This window comes from Heterodontus francisci, chromosome 38, assembly GCF_036365525.1.
Source record: "Heterodontus francisci isolate sHetFra1 chromosome 38, sHetFra1.hap1, whole genome shotgun sequence".
Classification (NCBI taxonomy): Eukaryota; Metazoa; Chordata; class Chondrichthyes; order Heterodontiformes; family Heterodontidae; genus Heterodontus; species Heterodontus francisci.
The window spans coordinates 21,517,470-21,537,952 of NC_090408.1; the positions used below are offsets into that span (position 1 = coordinate 21,517,470).

Below are 20,483 nucleotides of genomic sequence, written 5' to 3' on the forward strand. Positions count from 1 at the left end.
ACCGCTTTCCAATTATAAGGCAAAGAAACCAGCACAACAGGCTTCCTTAGGTTTAAAGAAGAAAAGTTGAAATTTATTAAACTTAAACTCTAATTCGGTTAACGCCTATGGATACATGCCGCCCCACACACTAGCATTCATACGCGACACACACATGAAAATGGAGACAGAAAAGCGCAGAAGAGAAATAAAGTGGAAAGGTTTGAGGCAATATCTGAAGAGTTGTTGTTACGGTTCTTCAAGCTCATTGTAGAATCCTTGATTGTAGGTAGATCTTGCTTTTCATTGGGGCCCGGTATTCTTCTTAAACCTTCCTCACTGTAGGAGACTTTTCTCTCTTGGGGTTCATGTATCTTCAGTGGATTCAGAGGCTTGTCAGAAAGAGATGGGAGCAGACAGGAGAGATCTTCTCAGTCCAGGAGCAAACAGACTTTATCCCCAAACTGTTCGTACTAATTCAAAAAATTCAGGTTGCCCAGCAGGTTAGTCATGTAACTAGCTGGTTTGACCATATCTATCTATGTATTTGGCCATCTTAGCAGTCAACCTGGAATGCGAGCACCCCCACCTTCAACGTCTGGTGATCAAAAGTCCATTGTGGGTTGAATGTGTCAGGGAATGACTGCTTTGTCCTTCCAAACATTGTCTGTTAACACGCAAATGCCTCTTCCAGCCATGGCTGATCTTTTTAACAAGTCCTTTCTTCACTCCAGTAACAGTTTAAAGAGCAAAGAACAAAGAACAGTACAGCACAGGAACAGGCCATTCGGCCCTCCAAGCCTGCGCCGATCTTGATGCCTGCCTAAACTAACACCTTCTGCACTTCTGAGGCCCATATCCCTCTATTCCCTTCCTATTCATGTATTTCTCAAGATGTGTCTTAAACATCGCTATCGTATCTGCTTCCACCACCTCCCCTGGCAGCAAGTTCCAGGCACTCACCACCCTCTGTGTAAAAACCTTGCCTCGCACATCCCCTCTAAACTTTGCCCCTTGCACCTTAAACCTATGTCCCCTAGTAACTGACTCTTCCACCCTGGGAAAAAACTTCTGACTATCCACTCTGTCCATGCCGCTCATAACTTTGTAAACCTCTATCATGTCGCCCCTCCACCTCCGTCGTTCCAGTGAAAACAATCCGAGTTTTTCCAACCTCTCCTCATAGCTAATGCCCTCCAGACCAGGTAACATCCTGGTAAACCTCCTCTGTACCCTCTCCAAAGCCTCCACGTCCTTCTGGTAGTGTGGCGACCAGAATTGCACGCAATATTCTAAGTGTGGCCTAACTAAGATCAATGTTCATGACAAAATTAAATGTGCCTCATTCTTGGCAGGTGTGGGCCTAGCATGACAGCTGTAAAATTTGGCCCAGAGATCATGCTTGAACATGTCCAATCTTCTTGACATTCCAGAACAGTATTGCAGGGAGTGATCCATCGGTGGAGGTGCCATCCTTCAGAGATGTCAGTTGTGGTGGCTCAATTGGACATCAAAGATCTTATTGTATTATTTTAAATCAGTGAGTTCTCCCAGTGCCTTGTACAACATTCTTCGCTCAGGCAAAAATAAATTCAATAGTATTTTATCTCATTGTTATTTGTGTGATTTTGAGGTGCACAACATGACACTTGTGCTTAACCACATAAGAACAGCGCTTGCAGTTCAAAGTAACTAATTGGATTTGAATGCTGTGGGATGTTACCCAGAGACATGTTAAGGATTAATAGGACTATTATTTCTTACTTTTTCTAAATTAACAACCTTATTTGACTCATTGTCATGGTAGACTCCTCGTTGTTGGAATATGTCCATGTTGTAAATGATTTCATCATCTATTGTGGGTCCTCTCATGACTGAAGAGTCCGATGTGGGATCGACATGGACATACCAAGCAAAAAGGAAGATGGTTGTAGTTGTTGGAGGTCAATCATCTCAATCCCAGGACATCACTGCAGGAGTTACTCAGGATAGTGTCCTACACCCAACCATCTTCAGCTGCTTCATCAACGACCTTCCCTCCATCATAAGGTCAGAAGTGGGGATGTTCGCTGATGATTGCACAATGTTCAGCACCATTCATGACTCCTCAGATACTGAAGCAGCCCATGTCCAGATGCAGCAAGACCTGGACAATATCCAGGCTTAGGCTGATAAGTGGCAAGTAATATTCGTGCCACACAAGTGCCAGGCAATAACCATCTCAAACAAGAAAGAATCTAACCATCTCCCCTTGATGTTCAATGGCATTACCATTGCTGCATCCCCCACTATCAACATCCTGGGGGTTACCATTGACCAGAAACTGAACTGGACCAGCCATATGAATGCTCTGGCTACAAGAGCAGGTCAGAGGTGGGGAATTCTGCAGCGAGTAACTCATCTCCTGTCTCCCCAAAGCCTGTCCACCATCCACAAGGCACAAGTCAGGAGTGTGATGGAATACTCTCCACTTGCCTGGATGGATGCAGCTCCAACAACACTCAAGAAGCTCGACACCATCCAGAACAAAGCAGCCTGCTTGATTGGCACCCCATCCAGCACCTTCAACATTCACTCCCTTCACTATCGACGCACAGTGACAGCAGTGTGTACCATCTACAAGATGCACTGCAGCAACGCACCAAAGCTCCTTAGACAGCACCTGCCAAACCTGCGACCTCTATCACCTAGAAGGACAAGGACAGCAGATGCATGGGAACACCACCACCTGCAGTTCCCCTCCAAGCCACACACCATCCTGACTTGAACCATATCGCAGTTCCTTCACTGTCGTTGGGTCAAAACTCCCTTCCTAACAGCATTGTGGGTGTACCAGCACCCCAAGGACTGCAGTGGTCAAGAAGGCAGCTCACCAACACCTTCTCAAGGGCAATTAGGGATGGGCAATAAATGTTGGCCGGGCCAGCGATGCCCACGTCCCACGAATGAATAAAGAAATCCACAGAACTGGCAGTTCATATTGGAGTTGTTGGTGCTTGGAGGAACCTGTGCAGCTGCACCACCTCTGGCCTTCCTCTGGGCACGTCAGATGTTCCAAGTTTGGCATAGATGGTCCACGAAACTTGCTGAACCAAATTTAAGTGCTTGCCCTCCATGTGGGCCAGTCAACTGCAGTGTTTTCCCAAGAGAGGTGATCTGCAATGCAGAAGTTTGTACGGCTCTTTTTAGGGTGTCTTTATATCATTTGTACAGACCACCTTGATGTTGTTTGTCCTGAGACAGTTCCCCATAGAAGATTTGCTTGGGGATTCTGTAATCATCCATGTGGGAGACATGGCCTGCCCATCTAAGTTGAAATTTCTGGAAGGTGGTCTCTGAGCTATTGAGCCCAGCATGATGGAGGACCTTGTTGTTGGTATTTTTGCCCTGCCATCTTATGATGGACCTCAGGTGTCTTGAGTGGTAGCATTCCAGAGCTTTGATGTGGTGCCTCTCGCAGACCCAGTATTCTGCACCATATAGCAGAGTGGTAAAAACAACATCTGACAGATGCTGCCAGACCTGCTGAGTGTTACCAACATTGCTTGTTTTTATTTCAGATTTCCAGCATCCGCAGTATTTTGCTTTTAACTTGGTAAGAACAATGGCCTGGTACAGTTTGATTTTAGTCTTCTGTTTAGTGCCAGGCTGCTTCTAGACCCGATCATGGAGTCAGCCGTAGGCAGAACTTGCTTTTGGTATGTATGCACAGATATCTTCATCGATAGTGGCATCTCTAGAGGGCACAATACCAAGGTATGAGAGCATTTCTTTCATCTTGGCACTAGTGCCATCAATGGTCTCCACCAAAGTCACAGAGGTAGTAATTAGAGGGCTTCTGTAAGCTGATAGCAGTGCCCGAGCTGCCCACAACAAGGAAGATATCCAGATTATGGCAAACAAATTTTTGATTGCTGCCAAAATCTTTGGTCTCCAGATCAGTATCTCCAAGACCGAGGTTATGTTTCAACCAGCACCAGGCACCTGCTGTGAAGCATCAAATGTATTTGACTTACCTCAATAGCAAGACAGAGGATTCACTCGTTCTGTCTGTTGAATACCTACTCAGTAAACAAACAATAATATTCTACACTTTTTGCCCCCAAATTTAACTCCAATTTTACTTTTAAGAAAGGAGAATGAAATAAGATGTGAACTTAGTGGATCTAACAAGCTGCTGAAATTTCTTCTTTGGCCTCCTTATCTCGAGAGACAATGGGTAAGCGCCTGGAGGTGGTCAGTGGTCTGTGGAGCAGCGCCTGGAGTGGCTATAAAGGCCAATTCTAGAGTGACAGGCTCTTCCACAGGTGCTGCAGAAAAATTTGTTTGTCGGGGCTGTTATACAGTTGGCTCTGTCCTTGCACTTCTGTCTTTTTTCCTGCCAACTGCTAAGTCTCTTCGACTCGCCACACTTTAGCCCCGCCTTTATGGCTGCCCGCCAGCTCTGGCGATCGCTGGCAACTGACTCCCACGACTTGTGATCAATGTCACAGGACTTCATGTCGCGTTTGCAGATGTCTTTAAAGCGGAGACATGGACGGCTGGTGGGTCTGATACCAGTGGCGAGCTCGCTGTACAATGTGTCTTTGGGGATCCTGCCATCTTCCATGCGGCTCACATGGCCAAGCCATCTCAAGCGCCGCTGACTCAGTAGTGTGAATAAGCTGGGGATGTTGGCCGCCTCGAGGACTTCTGTGTTGGAGATACGGTCCTGCCACCTGATGCCAAGTATTCTCCGGAGGCAGCGAAGATGGAATGAATTGAGACGTCGCTCTTGGCTGACATACGTTAGTTCCGAAGAAGGGTCACTGACCCGAAACGTTAACTCTGCTTCTCTTTCCACAGATGCTGCCAGACCTGCTGAGTGAATCCAGCATTTCTTGTTTTTGTTTCAGATTTCCAGCATCCGCTGTATTTTGCTTTTATTATATACGTTGTCCAGACCTCGCTGCCAGAGAGCAAGGTACTGAGGACACAGGCTTGATACACTCGGACTTTTGTGTTCTGTGTCGGTGCGCCATTTTCCCACACTCTGGACAGTCTGGGCATAGCAGTGGAAGCCTTTCCCATGCGCTTGTTGATTTCTGCATCTAGAGACAGGTTACTGGTGATAGTTGAGCCTAGGTAGGTGAACTCTTGAACCACTTCCAGAGCGTGGTTGCCAATATTGATGGATGGAGCATTTCTGACGTCCTGCCCCATGATGTTCGTTTTCTTGAGGCTGATGGTTAGACCAAATTCATTGCAGGCAGCCGCAAACCTGTCGATGAGACTCTGCAGGCACTCTTCAGCGTGAGATGTTAAAGCAGCATCGTCAGCAAAGAGGAGTTCCCTGATGAGGACTTTCTGTACTTTGGACTTTGCTCTTAGATGGGCAAGGTTGAACAACCTGCCCCCTGATCTTGTGTGGAAGAAAATTCCTTCTTCAGAAGACTTGAACGCATGTGAGAGCAGCAGGGAGAAGAAAATCCCAAAAGGTGTGGGTGCGAGAACACAGCCCTGTTTCACGCCAATCAGGATAGGAAAGGGGTCTGATGAGGTGCCGCCATGTTGAATTGTGCCTTTCATATTGTCATGGAATGAGGTGATGATACTTAGTAGCTTTGGTGGACATCCAATCTCTTCTAGTAGTCTGAAGAGACCACGTCTGCTGACGAGGTCAAAGGCTTTGGTGAGATCAATGAAAGCAATGTAGAGGGGCATCTGTTGTTCGCGGCATTTCTCCTGTATCTGACGAAGGGAGAACAGCATGTCAACGGTCGATCTCTCTGCAGGAAAGCCACACTGTGCCTCAGGGTAGACACGCTTGGCCAGCTTCTGGAGCCTGTTTAAAGCGACTCGAGCGAAGACTTTCCCCACTATGCTGAGCAGGGAGATTCCACGGTAGTTGTTGCAGTCACCACAGTCACCCTTGTTCTTATAGAGGGTGATGATATTGGCATCGCGCATGTCCTGAGGTACTGCTCCCTCGTCCCAGCACAGGCATAGCAGTTCATGTAGTGCTGAGAGTATAGCAGAGAGTATATCTAACAAGCTGCTGAAATTAAGCACCAAGAATCATGAAAAAAAACGGTAAAACAAAAACCATGAAAATAAAAATGTCAATCAAAGCTAAGTTGAAAATAAAAATTGAAATGAAAGATTAAAATGCCAGAGGGCATACAGGTTAAGCTGAGATACCAGCAAAAACGGACCAACAACTTCGAATAAGTTGCCTCAGCCTCCAGAAAGCTGATAGCACAAGAACAAATTGTTTTTAAGTACGATGTGAAAACAACTAATTACATGAGCTTTGTAATGTAGGCTCTCAGTATAATCTATATTCCATCACTTGTGTTGAGGCAAAAAAAAAACAATTGGAATATGAAAACCTCAAGAGATAAATAAAACTGCTGAAGAAATACTGAATTCCTGGTTTCAAAAGAAGCAAGTGGAATCAGTTCTCGGAGAAGGATCCTGGTCTAATCCTGACACAGGTAAAAAGGGCCCTGAAGAGAGACAGGCCCAGCCCACAGAGATTTTTTTCAGCAATTGCTGATGTACTGCCTAGACCCATGGTTAGCATATATGAATGCAGTGCAGTAGGTACCGCTGATAAACACTTCCAGTATCGAAGGGCCTTTTGCTAGTATTGTAGTTTTTTTCTGTGAAATGTTCAAATAGGCCCTGAATTTACTCAGGGTTTCCGCTAGCCTCCCACCATAACTCTTGCAGCTTTCACCAGAAAGTGTCAGATATCCAGTTTTGCGAAGCCCCACCATATCTGGAATTTTACGGTTGGTTGTGTAACGGTTAGAACCTCCACACGCCAATTACAAAGCCAATGATATCAGAGGGTGGCACAAGAGGTGCACCCAGGGCTAGAGCCCCCCCACCCCCCCAGCAGAAATTCCTGGATTTCCCACTCAGTTTTAACACAGAATGAAACTGGAGGCCTGTGAGATGATGCATATTGGCTTCCAGATGGGTGCATGGGCTTAACTGGAGCAGGGGTGGGGGGGTGGGGGGTGCGGGGGGAGAAGTGTGGTTGGCCAGGCAAGGCAGTAGCTGGACTCTTGAAGAACAGAAAAAAAGGTATTTGCTTTGCCAAAATTTCAATTCCACCCCCAACCCTGCCCCCACCATGACCATGGACAACCAAGAGTAGATGACTGCAGTATTGGGGAAGGGAGAGATGAGGATCAAATGCTAGGATCACTTGGTCATTGTGCAAGTGGTTGGATGTTAGAATGTGGTGTGAAGAGAGCAAAGGAAGAGGTGAGTGTGGTTGGAATAGGAAAGCTGTGATGAAGGGAGGGAATTTTTCAGCGTTCTGGAGGAGTGAGTGAAAGGATTGTTGCCAGGTGCTTTTGTGAGAAGTGGAAACATCAAGAGCTGTAATCAACCGCACTGCGTTGTGATGTCATAGAACTTTATCCTACACTGAAGACAAGTCCTGGGAGTGATGCTGCTGCCATTGACCCTCTCAGCCACCTCCAAGCTTGCACAAATATTGCCTGGAGATGCTCCTGCAGGTACTAAATAACAGTACCCCCCTCCCCGTCCTGATCTCCTCCATGAGGAACTCCAGGGACGCATCACAAGCACTGGGAGAGGGTAGCCCTCTGACTCATCTTGGGTGCCACAATTGTTTCCAGCACTGCCCAGAAGAAATTCAAAGCAAGGGTTGCAACCTCACATTAAGAGGTGCACTGTCACTTTAAATAGGCTTCAGGGGCCCAGCAGAAACTGAGCCTCAAGTAAATGGTCTGCTGGATTCCTGACACAATCAGGTGAGCAACTTTTTATGAAATAAGACCTAGGAGTTAAAATCAGCCATGCCTCATGCTGGCAATGTCATGGGAGCTTCCTGCTTGCCCTGACACCCGCCGCCTGGTTTGTGCCCTATCTATATTTCAGTTTGTCTAAGACTTTGCTGCCCCATCCTAAGTCCCACCCACCCATCCCCCTTATTCTCGCTGATCTACATTGGCTTACAATCCCAATGCTTAAGATCTAAAACACATGTCTTTTAAGTGCCCCCATGACTATGCTCCATCCTATCTGCATAACCTCTTCCAGTCATACACTGCCCATCCAAACTCTCAGTTCCTCCAACTCTGGCCTCTTGTGTAGTACCCTTCCTTCAGAGAACCATTGCCAAAACAGCATTCTGCTGTCTTGAATAAGTTTTGAGGTCTTAGCTTCAACTTCAAATTGGACAGGCTATGGAAGTACTTAGGATTTCTGATCCAAAACATATTTATATAATTATTCAGCTTTAGATAATTAAAAGATCCTACACCATAACAGATATTTGTCTCCAACCTGATTGACCTCACCGATCGCCAGAGAACATTGGAAAAATGTAGGTGCACTGCCTGTGCTTTTCTAATATGCACTAGCAGTGTGTGAAGTTGCTCAGCAACAATGCTCACTTGAAAATTTACCCCATAGACCTACTTCAGTTTTCCCTTTGCTCTATATATCACTCTGTACTGCTGATCTATTATTGTTGAATTTAACTCAGGGATGGAAGCAGGCAGACGGAGACCAAGGCAGCCAGCAAACCATTCTGACATTGGCAACATAAGGCCTGAAGGATTTTAACTCTTGCACTTCATCTGCATGTCCTCAATCAGTTGCCCGCCTGATATCAGTAGGAAGTGGCAACTGGCTGGTGAGTGTGATCACTATGGAGAAGGCTGAAGAAATAGGCTCTGGCACTCAGGAAAGGCATGGGAGGGCTTCACGATTGTGGGTGAGGGGCCCAGGGCTGAGAAGGCTTACACTTCTCTTGTGGGGCCCAGAGAAGCACTCCTGCTCCTCCTGGCCTCACACACTAAGTACAAAAACAGCTAAAAGGACAAAGCATAGAAACTTTGAGGAAAACAAAACTTACTTAGTATTTTTTGATATAAGGGAATTCTACTCTGGTCTTCAAAGTTCCAGTTTACTAAACGTAGCCAAATTGTACCCAACTAATCTGTCTTTGAAGCAATTTGATCAATTACTTTATCCATCATTCCATCTCCCGCTATAATTCCCTTGCTTTTTACAATCAGTGACTATAAGGCTTGACCATGCTTATCGTTTTTTTCAGTAACCTGCCCAACCATAGTGCTCTATAAGATTTGTGCCTCCTCTAATCCCAAGTCTTCTTTCTGCTAAGTTGGCCCAGTGGGAAAGCCAAAACTCCTTTCTCGCTTGAGCCCATTGTTAAGATAGCATTCAAATCCCAGTGACATCACTGAAACCTACTCTGCATATTTAAAGGAGGAACCCATTGGTTCCTGGCAGGTGTCCTTTCCATCTTCCCAGAAGAGCAGGATAAAAGTGCTGTGGGAAGAGAACTGATGTAGGCGTGTAAGGCCAAAGTGGTTTTAACTTCCCATCTCCATGGTCCGGACAAGCATGCAGGTTAAAATTGATGCTATTGATTTGCATAGAAACACCTATTCAATCACTTGGTTACACACATGAAGGCCTTCAAAAAAAACTTCCAAGTTGTTACACAATATTAATTTTAACAACAGCATAAACTGGTTTTGCAGTTTGCACAGTAATACACTGCACCTGCAGCATTATGGCAACTAAATGCAGGAATTCAACTGTAGTACTAAATACTTTGGCTAAGCAACCAAGGGAGTGAAATACTTGCTTTTTAATAATAAAAAGAATGCCTGTTTTCATCACAAGTATAATCTGGTAAGAAAATTGCAATCTGAGAAATAACACATTTCAAAGCCACATGTTCCTGTGATTTCACGAATAGGTTGTTAATTAGAGAGAAAAATGAGCATTCTCTCACTTTTTAATTAAAAGAGCAATATTGGCTCTAAGTGCCTTTTCTAAATGACTACTGTACTTACAGTTAAATGCAATACAACTGTCACTAAGTTTTATATTGAATTCAATATCTAGTTACTTCAAATATACTTAAAGCTACTAGAAACTGAATTAAAAACAGGACTTGCTGCTGTAGTATATTATATAGAAAAAATTGATGAAAAAGGTCGATAACAGAAAAATAATATTTACATTAACAAGAATAATGTGAGCATACTGCACAAGAAAGTATAAGCACAACTGAGTTTGTCACTCAACAGCCTAAACTGGAGCCTAAAGTAGCAGTAAAGAGTGTTGCGCACTATGTAGAACCAGCATAGACAACGGCCAAATTTCCTAAAGCTGTGACTGGCAAGCTGCACTGGGACATTCAATTTGTGTCTGCGGCTCACCAGAATTATCCAGCTGGCCTCGCACCAATGTCTTCGAGCATGCATTCATTTCTTGCTTTCCATTTCCTGCTGTTTTCCATCACTACACAAATTTCTTCTCCACAATTTCAACTGTTACCACCTTCAGTGTGGCTAATCAACAGTAAACTAACAAACCCCTTTGTAGTTTTAAAAAAAATCAAAAATTGTTAAAAATTATGTATGTGAATTTTGATTGCAAAAAAGGTTTAATTTCTTCGAACTCCCTGCAATAGATTCAATAATAAAATACGATACGTATCCAACATAGACCTGTTGGGCTGAATGGCCTGTTTCTACACTGTAAATACTTAGTAAATTTTTTTATTATTCATTTATGGGATGTGGGCATCACTGGCAAGGTCAGCATTTATTGCCCATTCCTAATTGCCCTATAAACCACTAGTGAAAGTACTCCCATAGTGCTATTAGGCAGAGCGTTCCAGGATTTTGACCCAGTGATGATGAAGGAACAGTGTTATATTTCCAAGTCAGGATGGTGTGTAATAGGTGGTGTTCACATACACCTATTGCCCTTGTCCTTTTAGGTGGTAGAGGTCGTGAATTTGGGAGGTGCTGTCAAAGAAGCCTTGGCGAGTCGCTGCAGTGCACCTTGTAAATGGAACACACTGTATGAACAGAATACCAGTGGAAGAGGGAGTGAGGCTTAATCAGCTGGATAGGATGACCTGACGGAAGAACCATCATCGTGAAATGTAAACTCTATTTCTCTCTCCACAGATGCTCCCAGACCTGCTGAGTATTTCAAACATTTTCTGTTTTTATTTGAGTTCTCCCTGTGTCCTCAACACAACCAAGAACAGGTTTTCTGTATTATTGGCTGTGAAGCACTTTGGAACATCCTAAGGTTCTGACAAACACTTTATAAATGCAAGTTTGTTCTTTTTTTCTTACATATTGTATGCCATCTCCATGATTTTCTCCAATTGCCCTAATGAAAACAGTTTTGCTTGCTCTGCAAAACAAGATTACAAGCTGATTAAAGTGCAATGCACAGCTGAGTTTTTCATGCTCATCAGCAATTATCTAAGAAAGGGAACAGAATATGTTGCCTGTTTACACTCAGAATCATCTGGAGTTTCCCCCTCCTCATTTATACTGTGGAGCCGTTTCAACAACAGAAGAGGTAAAAGCATAGTACTTATGGAGAAGAAAACAACTCACTTTTGTCCCACTTTAGGCAGTTTCAGTAGGGCCCAGCCCAGCCATAAACTTGAATTCTCTTGGTGTAGTTCTAAAACAGCATGAGAGAAAATGAAAGAAATTTTAGAAAAACAGGGATATTCGTTAAATAGCTGATATTATTGACTGTATCGCAGACAGATTACTAAAGTGTGCCTGTTTTGGAACGAAACAATTTTTTTCAACATTAATGCTCCCCTTTTTAAAAGTATAACAAGAAAATTGGTATGTAGAACCATAGACATTTACAGCACAGGAGACCATTCTGCTCATTGGGCTGAATTTTCATGATGGAGGTGGGACACAGAGGACAGGATTGCTTTCAGGTCCTGACTCCTTCTCTGGGGAAATTGATTAAAGTTACAATTTTCAGGCGGGCAACGCTCTAATTGGATTGGTGTCGGGTTTGGCAGCCAAGTAGAGGCCGCAGGGGTGGGAGCTGAGGTGGGCCAGAGGAAGTGCGGGCCTGATTTAAATTCCCATGGCAGTCATTACTGTGGCTGCTATTTCAATCTGAAAGGAGTAAGCAGGCCACCTTCTGTGAGCTTCACATTGAACTGATGTTTTCAAGGAATGGCATTGGAAAGTCAGAGGTTTAGCACCCGGGGCAGAGCAGCCCCCACCCCCTCCCGCTTCTTGGATAGTGACCTGGAGGTGATGCTTGAAGCTGTGAGGGAGAGGAAGGTGGTCATCTTCACGGAAGATGGCAGGAGGAGGTCAACCACCGAAATGAAACAGGCCTGGTTTGAGGTAGCTGCCACTGTCAGCAGCAGAACCATGAATATTAATATTAAAGAATGTAGATCCAGTATCAGAAGAGGTTCTACAACCTGGTTCACTCTGGCAAGGTCAGCGATATCCCTCAGCCCTCAATAGAGGTCTCAGGGCTTGCATCCTCCACCAGACACACCACCTGAGAATCCTCAGGGCACATGCTGCTCCAGAACAATGAACGGGGTGTGTACCCAGGCCACATAATGACCCCTGAATGGCTCAGAGCCACAGTGCTGCTGAAGACCTGTCAGCACTGAGACATGCAGCTTCAAATGGATGGGGCAGATGCCATTGGCCATAGAGGACACCAGTGCCTTATCTCGCTGTCTTTTTGGCATTGCAGGAGAAATGGGCTCATAATGTGCAGGAAAGGGTGATGACAGGTAGTGGAGTTCCACCCTATCAAAGGATAATGGCAATGGAGGACGGAGCAATGGAGATAGCCAAAATTCCAGATATGAAGGAAATTTGATCTGGTGAAGTGGGAACCTATGGTGTGTATGATGATTAGAGAGAATGAAGCACTTAATAGGGATGTGCAGTGTACGCCATCCCATCTGGAAGCATGCCGAGCACTGAGTTGCATTGGCAAACCTCAGCACTGCAGTGGCTTTTGCTGTCCTAGGCTAGCTCTCATGATCTCTTCTTGTGTCTACCACAGGTACAGGTGTCCACCCGAGAACACCCCCTCCCTCTCCCACCGCAGTCCTGGAGGAACCTCCCGAAACCAAGGAAGCACCATCACACTGACAATGCAGAAACTCTCACCTTTATGAGTCCTGGTGTGCACTTAGATGTGGTGGCACTAGGTGAAGAGCACAGCACAAATGTGCAGGAGGTGCTAGAGGCAGAAGCAGTTGTGGGTAGTTCCAGTTGGAGGAGGTAGGACAGACACAGCCCTGCTCAGCTTGGCACAGGTGCAGGGCCTCAGGCGTCACAAGAAAGACGGCTCTACCTGGAACAGCGCAGGAGGTGTGCTCCCACGTGTCAAAGTTCCCTGAGGCCGTGCAGAGTCATGGGCTGAGGATGGAGGAGTCCATCCAGCTCATGTGAGCCACAAGTGGCTCAGAGCTTTGAATGCATAAGCTCCACCCTAGAATGAATGGCCAACCTCTTGGAGAGCCATATGCAGTATAACTCTGAGTGGATACAAGAGCAGTGCAATGGCATATACAGGATGCATGCTACACTGTGTAGCCTGGAGCGGTTAGTGGTGCTGGTCATGCAGAGATGTCTGGAGTGGATGCCAGTTGTGCTCAGCTAGTATCCCCCTACAACTATCCGAAGCACCAGACAGGGCTGAAGATGTAACGGAGGAGGATGAGGGTACCACCCATCACAGAAAACCTTCATCATCTTCGGCCTCCTTGGCTCCTCTGACTGTGGGAATCTCTATACAGTAGGGCCAAGTGAGAGGCTGCCCCAACAGTGATGCAAGTGCAGCAGCCTTTGGGGATGCCCCTGCGGGCACCTCTGCGATAATGACGACCACCATATACACCTCAGCCACAAGCAGAGACCAGTGAGCAGGCTGCCTCCATCTCCTCCAAGGTGGCAAAGGGAACATTGTACAGGAGTCTCAGAGTGCAGAGGCCACCGCATCACGTGGAGAACTGAATGCATTAGCGGGGTGTTTTCTTACTGTTTATGCGCATTGTTTCCATTTGTTATCATTTTATAAATAATCACAATTCAAGGCACACGTCTGAGACTCCTTTCATTGACAGTATGACAGAAAAAGTGATAAGAGGGAGATCAAGGGTGATGTCAAGGAGAGGGCAGAGGCTCTGGACACCTGTACATCCTTCATTGTGTCATGGTACTGTAGTTTTTTTTTTTTCGGGAACAGGTGGTTTGCCTTTCAGGCTTGCCAAGGATCAGTATTGCTTTAAGAGCTGGCAAGCCTTAGGAGTTATAGGAAGGTGCATTTTTGTTGCCTTAGAAACAGCCATTTAGAGACTGTGATTCAAAGGGTGCTTTCTCATTACCATAAATACAGCCAAGCGGAGTGAGTTTTAAGGGATACATTTGTTACAATTCAATTTTGAACTGGCTTTTTAGTTGAAGACAGTTTGTTCTAACAGAACACCGACACAGAGGACACAGACAGCAGTGGTGTTTGGCACACATGAAAAGAGCTCTCAACCATTTAAACTGAAGGAATAGGATTTTTGGCTGTTAATTATTATCTCTCAAAATCCTAAAAAAGTCAAGCCAAAACAGAGATCTCTGGTAATTTAAATTGAAGAAAGGGAAGTTAAAGACTGTGACAATCTTTTATCCCTCAAAAACTCTAAAGCCAGCTTGATTCTATTGAAAGTGTTTGCAAGTTGTTAATTGTTGAAATTCGCTGGAGAAGGAAAGCATCACCCACTGCTGAAGTTAGACCACGGACTGTTCTACTGTGGAAGAACCTTTTTTCCCACATTGGACGACTGTGAGGACTTCAAGCGACATTCTGTGAGGACTTCAAGCGACATTCTGTGAGGACTTCAAGCAACAATGGACTGTAAATTTGCAAGGACTCTATTTTTTTTCTACTTTAAATGTTGTTTATATCTTCATAGTGTTTAAGAATTTAGTTCTTCTAATTAAAGAGTTAATTTGTTGATTTAAAGACACCTGGTTTGGTTAGCCTCATTCGGGGGTTAATAGAAGGTACAATTTGGCTGGGTCTTTCTTTAATTTGGAAAGTTTTAAATGAAATGTTAGGGGATCTGTGGAGCAACAGGATTGAATTAACAGTGCATTTCTCCCACCACAATCAGAATCGTATATTTTGATTGGGGGCTTTGACTGGAGCGGTTGGTCATAACATATTTATTGGGGGCTCGTCCCGGGATTTGAATAACATATTAATTGGGGGCTCACTCAAGATTTGAATCACATATTAATTGGGTTTCTCGGGATTTGAATTATATCTTAATTGGGGGCTCGCTCGCAGTTGAATCATATATAATTTGGTGGCTCGCATCTGGGATCAGAATCAGACAAATTTGGAGGGCTCACATTTGGAATGACAGTAATTACTCATCTCTGGGATAACATGTTTAAATTGGGGTCTTGCATTTGGCTTCATATCAATTGCTCTCGTGTCTGGGATCTTATTAATTGGAAACTTGATTGTTGGGATCTAAATCTGACACCGATTACAAAGAAATTAAAAGAACCAGGTCTTTTGTACAGTCGATACCATTGTTATGGCATTAGTGGTTGTAGCAGAGTTTTTGGGAAAGCAGAGTGTTTCCTTGAGTGACTTAACAACTTTAACTAAGAACAAATTCAAAGATTTGGCAGCGAAATTGGGGTTGGAATTGAAATCAGGTGCCAAAAAAGCCGAGATAATTGACATAATAGCCGAACATCTGGAATTGGTAGAAGAAGATGATGGTGATGATAATACAGATGAAAGGCAATACGAGGAACAAGAAAGCGAATATGAAAGACATGAAGGTAGTAGGTCTGAGAGTGATGCAGTGGAATTGGCTAGGATTCAGTTAGAAATGAAAAAAACTGGAGCTTCAGCAGGAAAAAGAATTAAGAAAACTTGAATTGGAAAAAGAGGAAAAGGAAAAGGAAAAAGAAAAAGCAATAGCAATAAGAATACTTGAATTTCAGAGAGAGAGTGAAAAAGAGAGGGTATTTAGACTAAAAGAGATGGAACAAAGGGGTAGCCTTAAATCCAGGGAAAATTCAGGTCAGGAAGAATCTGAATTTAGATCAGGACGCAGCGAGAAGTTGTTTAAATTTATACAGGCTCTTCCTAAGCTCGAGGAAAGGGATGTAGAGGCATTTTTCATATCTTTTGAAAAAATAGCCAAACAGATGAAATGGCCAAAAGAAAGCTGGACATTGCTCATGCAGGGCAGGATGGTAGGCAGAGCTCATGAAGCTTATGCCATGCTTTCTGAAGAGGCTTCTGCAGATTATGAGATGGCAAAAAAGGCTATTCTCTTTGCGTATGAGTTAGTCCCTGAAGCTTATTAACAGAAGTTTAGAAACCTACGGAGATTGATTGGGCAGACATATTTAGAATTTGAGAGGGTGAAGCAAATCAATTTTGACCGTTGGATGCGGGCATTAAAGATAGAAACCATATATGAGAACCTTTGAGAAATGACTCTCCTGGAAGAGTTTAAAAACTCAATTTCTTCAGTAGTGAGAACTCATATAGATAACCTGCAAGTTTTGAAAACTAGGCAAGCACGAAGATTGCTGATGATTTTGAGCTTGTGAATAAGCCTATTTTGTCCGTCAACCCCATAAACCCAAGAAGGATAGAAAGTGGGAGAAAGGAAGGCAAGTAGCCAGGGACAAGAAGGAACAGCTGGGAATGCCCCAGGATCACCTCCTCAGGTCAGAAAGGAAGGTGCTGAGGGTAGAAGTGAGCTTCGCAAGCCAATGTGTTATCATTGCAACAAAACGGGTCATCTTCGTTCAGAGTGCTGGAAATTGCGAGGTAAACCCATAGGTCTTGTTGGGGTACGCAAAGTTAGTGCAGAGGAAAAAACTTTGTCTGAGGCTATAGCTTTAATGACAGCTGTGAATGTGAAATCAGATACTAAAACTAAGAGGATTGCAGAGGCTAAGAATAAAATACCTGAGAGTTATAATGATTTCTTTGTCAAAGGGGAGAGTAACTCCGTATCCTGTAAGTGAGGCAGGAAAACCTATCACCATACTCAGGGATACAGGAGCGACCCAAACACTCTTTCTGGGGAAAGATATGAGGTTTCCACCAGAGAGAGCCTTGAACGCTAAAGTTTTAGTTAATGGAATTGGCGGGGTGTGTATACCTGTACCTTTGTATAAAGTACGCCTAGAGAGTGACTTAATAACTGGGCTAGTAACTGTAGGTGTTGTCCTCAGTTTACCAGTAAAGGGAATTGATCTACTCCTGGGAAATGATTTGGCAGGATCAAAAATATCAGTTTCTCCTATGGTTACAGAGGAACCATGTGAAATTAAGGAAATGGAGCAACTACAGGAACAAGTTCCAGGAATATTTCATTCGGGTGTAGTTACCCGAGCAATGGCTAAACAGGATCCATTGTCGGAGGTAAAAGGGGCACCACAAATAGATAATCAGGCATCTGAAACCTTATCTGGGGATTTAGATAATCCAAATGAGATGTTTAATAGATCGTCTATTATTGCAGCAAGCTGATCCAGAGATCTACCAAATAGCACAGACGGCTCTGTCAGAAGCTGAGGTGAAAGGAGTTCCGGAAGGCTATTATATGGCAAACGGGGTTTTGTGGAGGAAATGGAGACCACCTCATAGACCAGCCGACGAAGACTGGACAGTTGTTGAACAGATAGTGGTACCACTTAAATATCGCCAAGGATTATTAAGGTTAGCACAGGACATTCCTTTTTCAGGACATAGGGGAATTTGTAAGACCAAATCACACATAAGCAAACATTATTACTGGCCAGGTCTTACAAAGTATGTGAGACAATTTTGTCGGGCATATTACACCTGTCAAACAGTGGGAAAACCACATAAAACCAGGGGATGAGGTATTAGTGTTTTTACTGTCACAGGGGCAACCAATGAAAGCACGGTTCAGTGGCCCATACAGAGTAATCAAACGAGTGGGTAAGGTCGATTACTTGATTGACACCCCTGATCGCCGGATGAAGAACCGGTTATGTCACATTAATTTGCTCAAACCATGTTACAGCAGGGAGGAGGATAAGCCAGTACAGGTATGTCAGGTAATCGGGACTGTGGAGAAGGAAAAGGATAGTGAGGATGAGGTAGAAGGAGGCCTAGGAAATTCTCAGATTGTACCTCCAACTATCCCATTAGCGAATGCAGAATGGCTAGGAAAATTAAACAATAGGCTTTTAGACTTAGAGGCAAAACAGTGTTAAGTCCTAACCAGGGTTTTCATAATGTTTCAAAAAGTTTGTAGGGATAAGCCAGGATGTACAATCTTAGCAACACACGATGTGGGTATAGGGGGAGCCATTCCTTTAAAACGACATCCTTGTTGCTTAGGTCCAGACAGACAGGCCCAAGTGGAAGCAGAGGTACAATGCATGCTGAAGGGTAGCTTAGATGAACCTACTCAGGACAGCTGGAATTCGCAGATGGTCTTGATGACTAAACCTGGTGGGACAGCTCAAACTTGCATAGACTCTAGAAAAGTCACTGTGGTAAAGAAGGCAGACTCCTACCCAAATTCTCATTTAAAGAACTGTATGGACAGAGTGGGCAGCACAATGTGTCTTAAAGAGACAGATGTGTTGGAAGGATACTGCCAAATTCCTTTGACACCCCAGCGTAAGAAAAAATCAGCTTCTGTTACACCGGACAGGATTCTCCAGTGTCAAGTGATGCCACATAGGTTAAGGGGTACTCGAGAAACTTCTCCAAGAATAGTGAACCCAGTAGTGGTCAGTGCTCCTAGCTGTGCGGCTCACTTGGCTGAGGTGATGGACAATAGGGACACTTGGAAGGAAAACACGAAACAATTGGAAGACTATGCTTGTAAATTTGAAATGGGTTAATTGAAACAACCTTTTGAAAATTTAAAGCCGAAATGTTCTGGTTAGCATTTTTTCAATTTGTATGTTTTTTACCTGTTGTAATGAAATGCATTTCAGGGATGGCGTTTCATTCCGCTAGGGGCGGAGGTATCATGGTCCTGTAGTTTTTTTCAGGAATAGGCTTTCCAAGGATCAGTATAGCTTTAAGAGCCAGCAAGCCTTAAGAGTTATATGAAGGTGCATTTTCGTTGCCTTAGAAACAGCCATTTGGAGACTGCGATTCAAAGGGTGCATTCTCGTTATCATAGATACAGCCACTGGGACTGAGTTTTAAGGGATACATTTGTTATAATTCAATTTTGAACTGGCTTTTTAGTTGAAGACAGTTTGTTCTAACAGAACACCGACACAGACAGCTGTGGTGTTTGGCACACATGAAAAGAGCTCTCAACCATTTAAACTGAAGGAATAAGATTTTTGGCTGTTAATTATTATCTCTCAAAATTCTAAGAAAAAGTCAAGCCATTTAATTTAAATTGAAGAAAGGGAAGTTAGACTGTGACAATCTTTTATCCCTCAAAAACTCTAAAGCCAGCTTGATTCTATTGAAGGTGTTTGCAAGTTGTTTACTGTTGAAATTCGCTGGAGAAGGAAAGCATCACCTACTGCTGAAGTTAGACTACAGTCTGTTCTACTGTGGAAGAAACTTTTTTCCCGCATCGGACGACTGTGAGGACTTCAAGCAACATTCTGTGAGGACTTCAAGTGACATTCTGTGAGGACTTCAAGCGACATTCTGGTTTGGTTAGCCTCATTTGGGGATTAATAGATGGTACAATTTGGCTGGGTCTTTCTTTAATTTGGAAAGCTTTAAATGATATGTTAGGCAATCTGTGGAGCAACAGCATTGAATTAACAGTGTGTTTCTCCCACCACAATCAGAATCGTATATTTTGATTGGGGGTTTCGACTGGAGCAGTCGGTCGTAATAATTGGCAATAAGAGTTTAGATGTTCCAGCCTCTGTCTTCAATGGACGTGTTAGTACAGTGGCCTAAGGGTCCATTGTGTCCTATGCCCTTCATCCTGGATTGGAGGGACTCTGTTGAAATGTTCCTGAATCAAAAGATCCCTGACATTCAAGGAAACCTGACAAAACCTTCACGCCCTATGCCGTGCTCAGCCATCTCCTTGTGTAGTCGGAACACCTAGGTGTTCTGAACCTCCCCCTCCGCCTCCACAGCCCCCTCCTCTTACCTCCTGCTCCTTTCTCTTCCTCCGATGAGCTATCTGGTTCCAGGGCTTCACGTCCTGAAGGTTCACACCTCTCTTGAGGGTCATAATATGGAGGGCGCAGCAGATCACCACAATGACAGAGACCCTTTCAGCTTGTATGGAGGGCGTCACCCAACTGGCCCAGGCACCAGATTTGCATCTTCAGAGGCCCGATGGCCTGCTCAGTGGTGCTCCTGGTGAGCAGATGGCTTTGGTTGTTTCGCCTCCATGTCTCTCTCTCGGGTTCTCGTAGAGGGGTAAGTAAGCATCTCTTCAAGAGATACCCCTTGTCCCCAAGAATCCACCCACACAGTTTGGGTGGTGGAGTGAAGAGCTGCAGGAACCTGGACTGGTGGAGGATGAAGGAGTCATGGAAGCTACCAGGAAAGTGAATGCCTACATGGAGGAAGCTGTTGTTGTGGTTGCAGACCAGCTCAACATTGAGGGAGTGGAAGCCCTTTCTGTTGATGAATCTCACTGGCCAGTCACTGGGTGCCTTGATGGCCACATGGGTGTA

At 44.4% G+C, this 20,483-nt stretch overlaps 1 long non-coding RNA gene across 1 annotated transcript in view; it reads right to left on the minus strand.

Moving 5' to 3' along the window:
• LOC137352326 (uncharacterized) overlaps positions 1–20,483 on the minus strand; it is a 187,767-nt gene that overhangs the window by 162,137 nt on the left and 5,147 nt on the right. The window contains exon 2 of the long non-coding RNA XR_010969678.1: positions 11,403–11,472. This is a non-coding gene — a long non-coding RNA (uncharacterized lncRNA). The remainder of the gene's footprint in view (positions 1–11,402; positions 11,473–20,483) is intronic.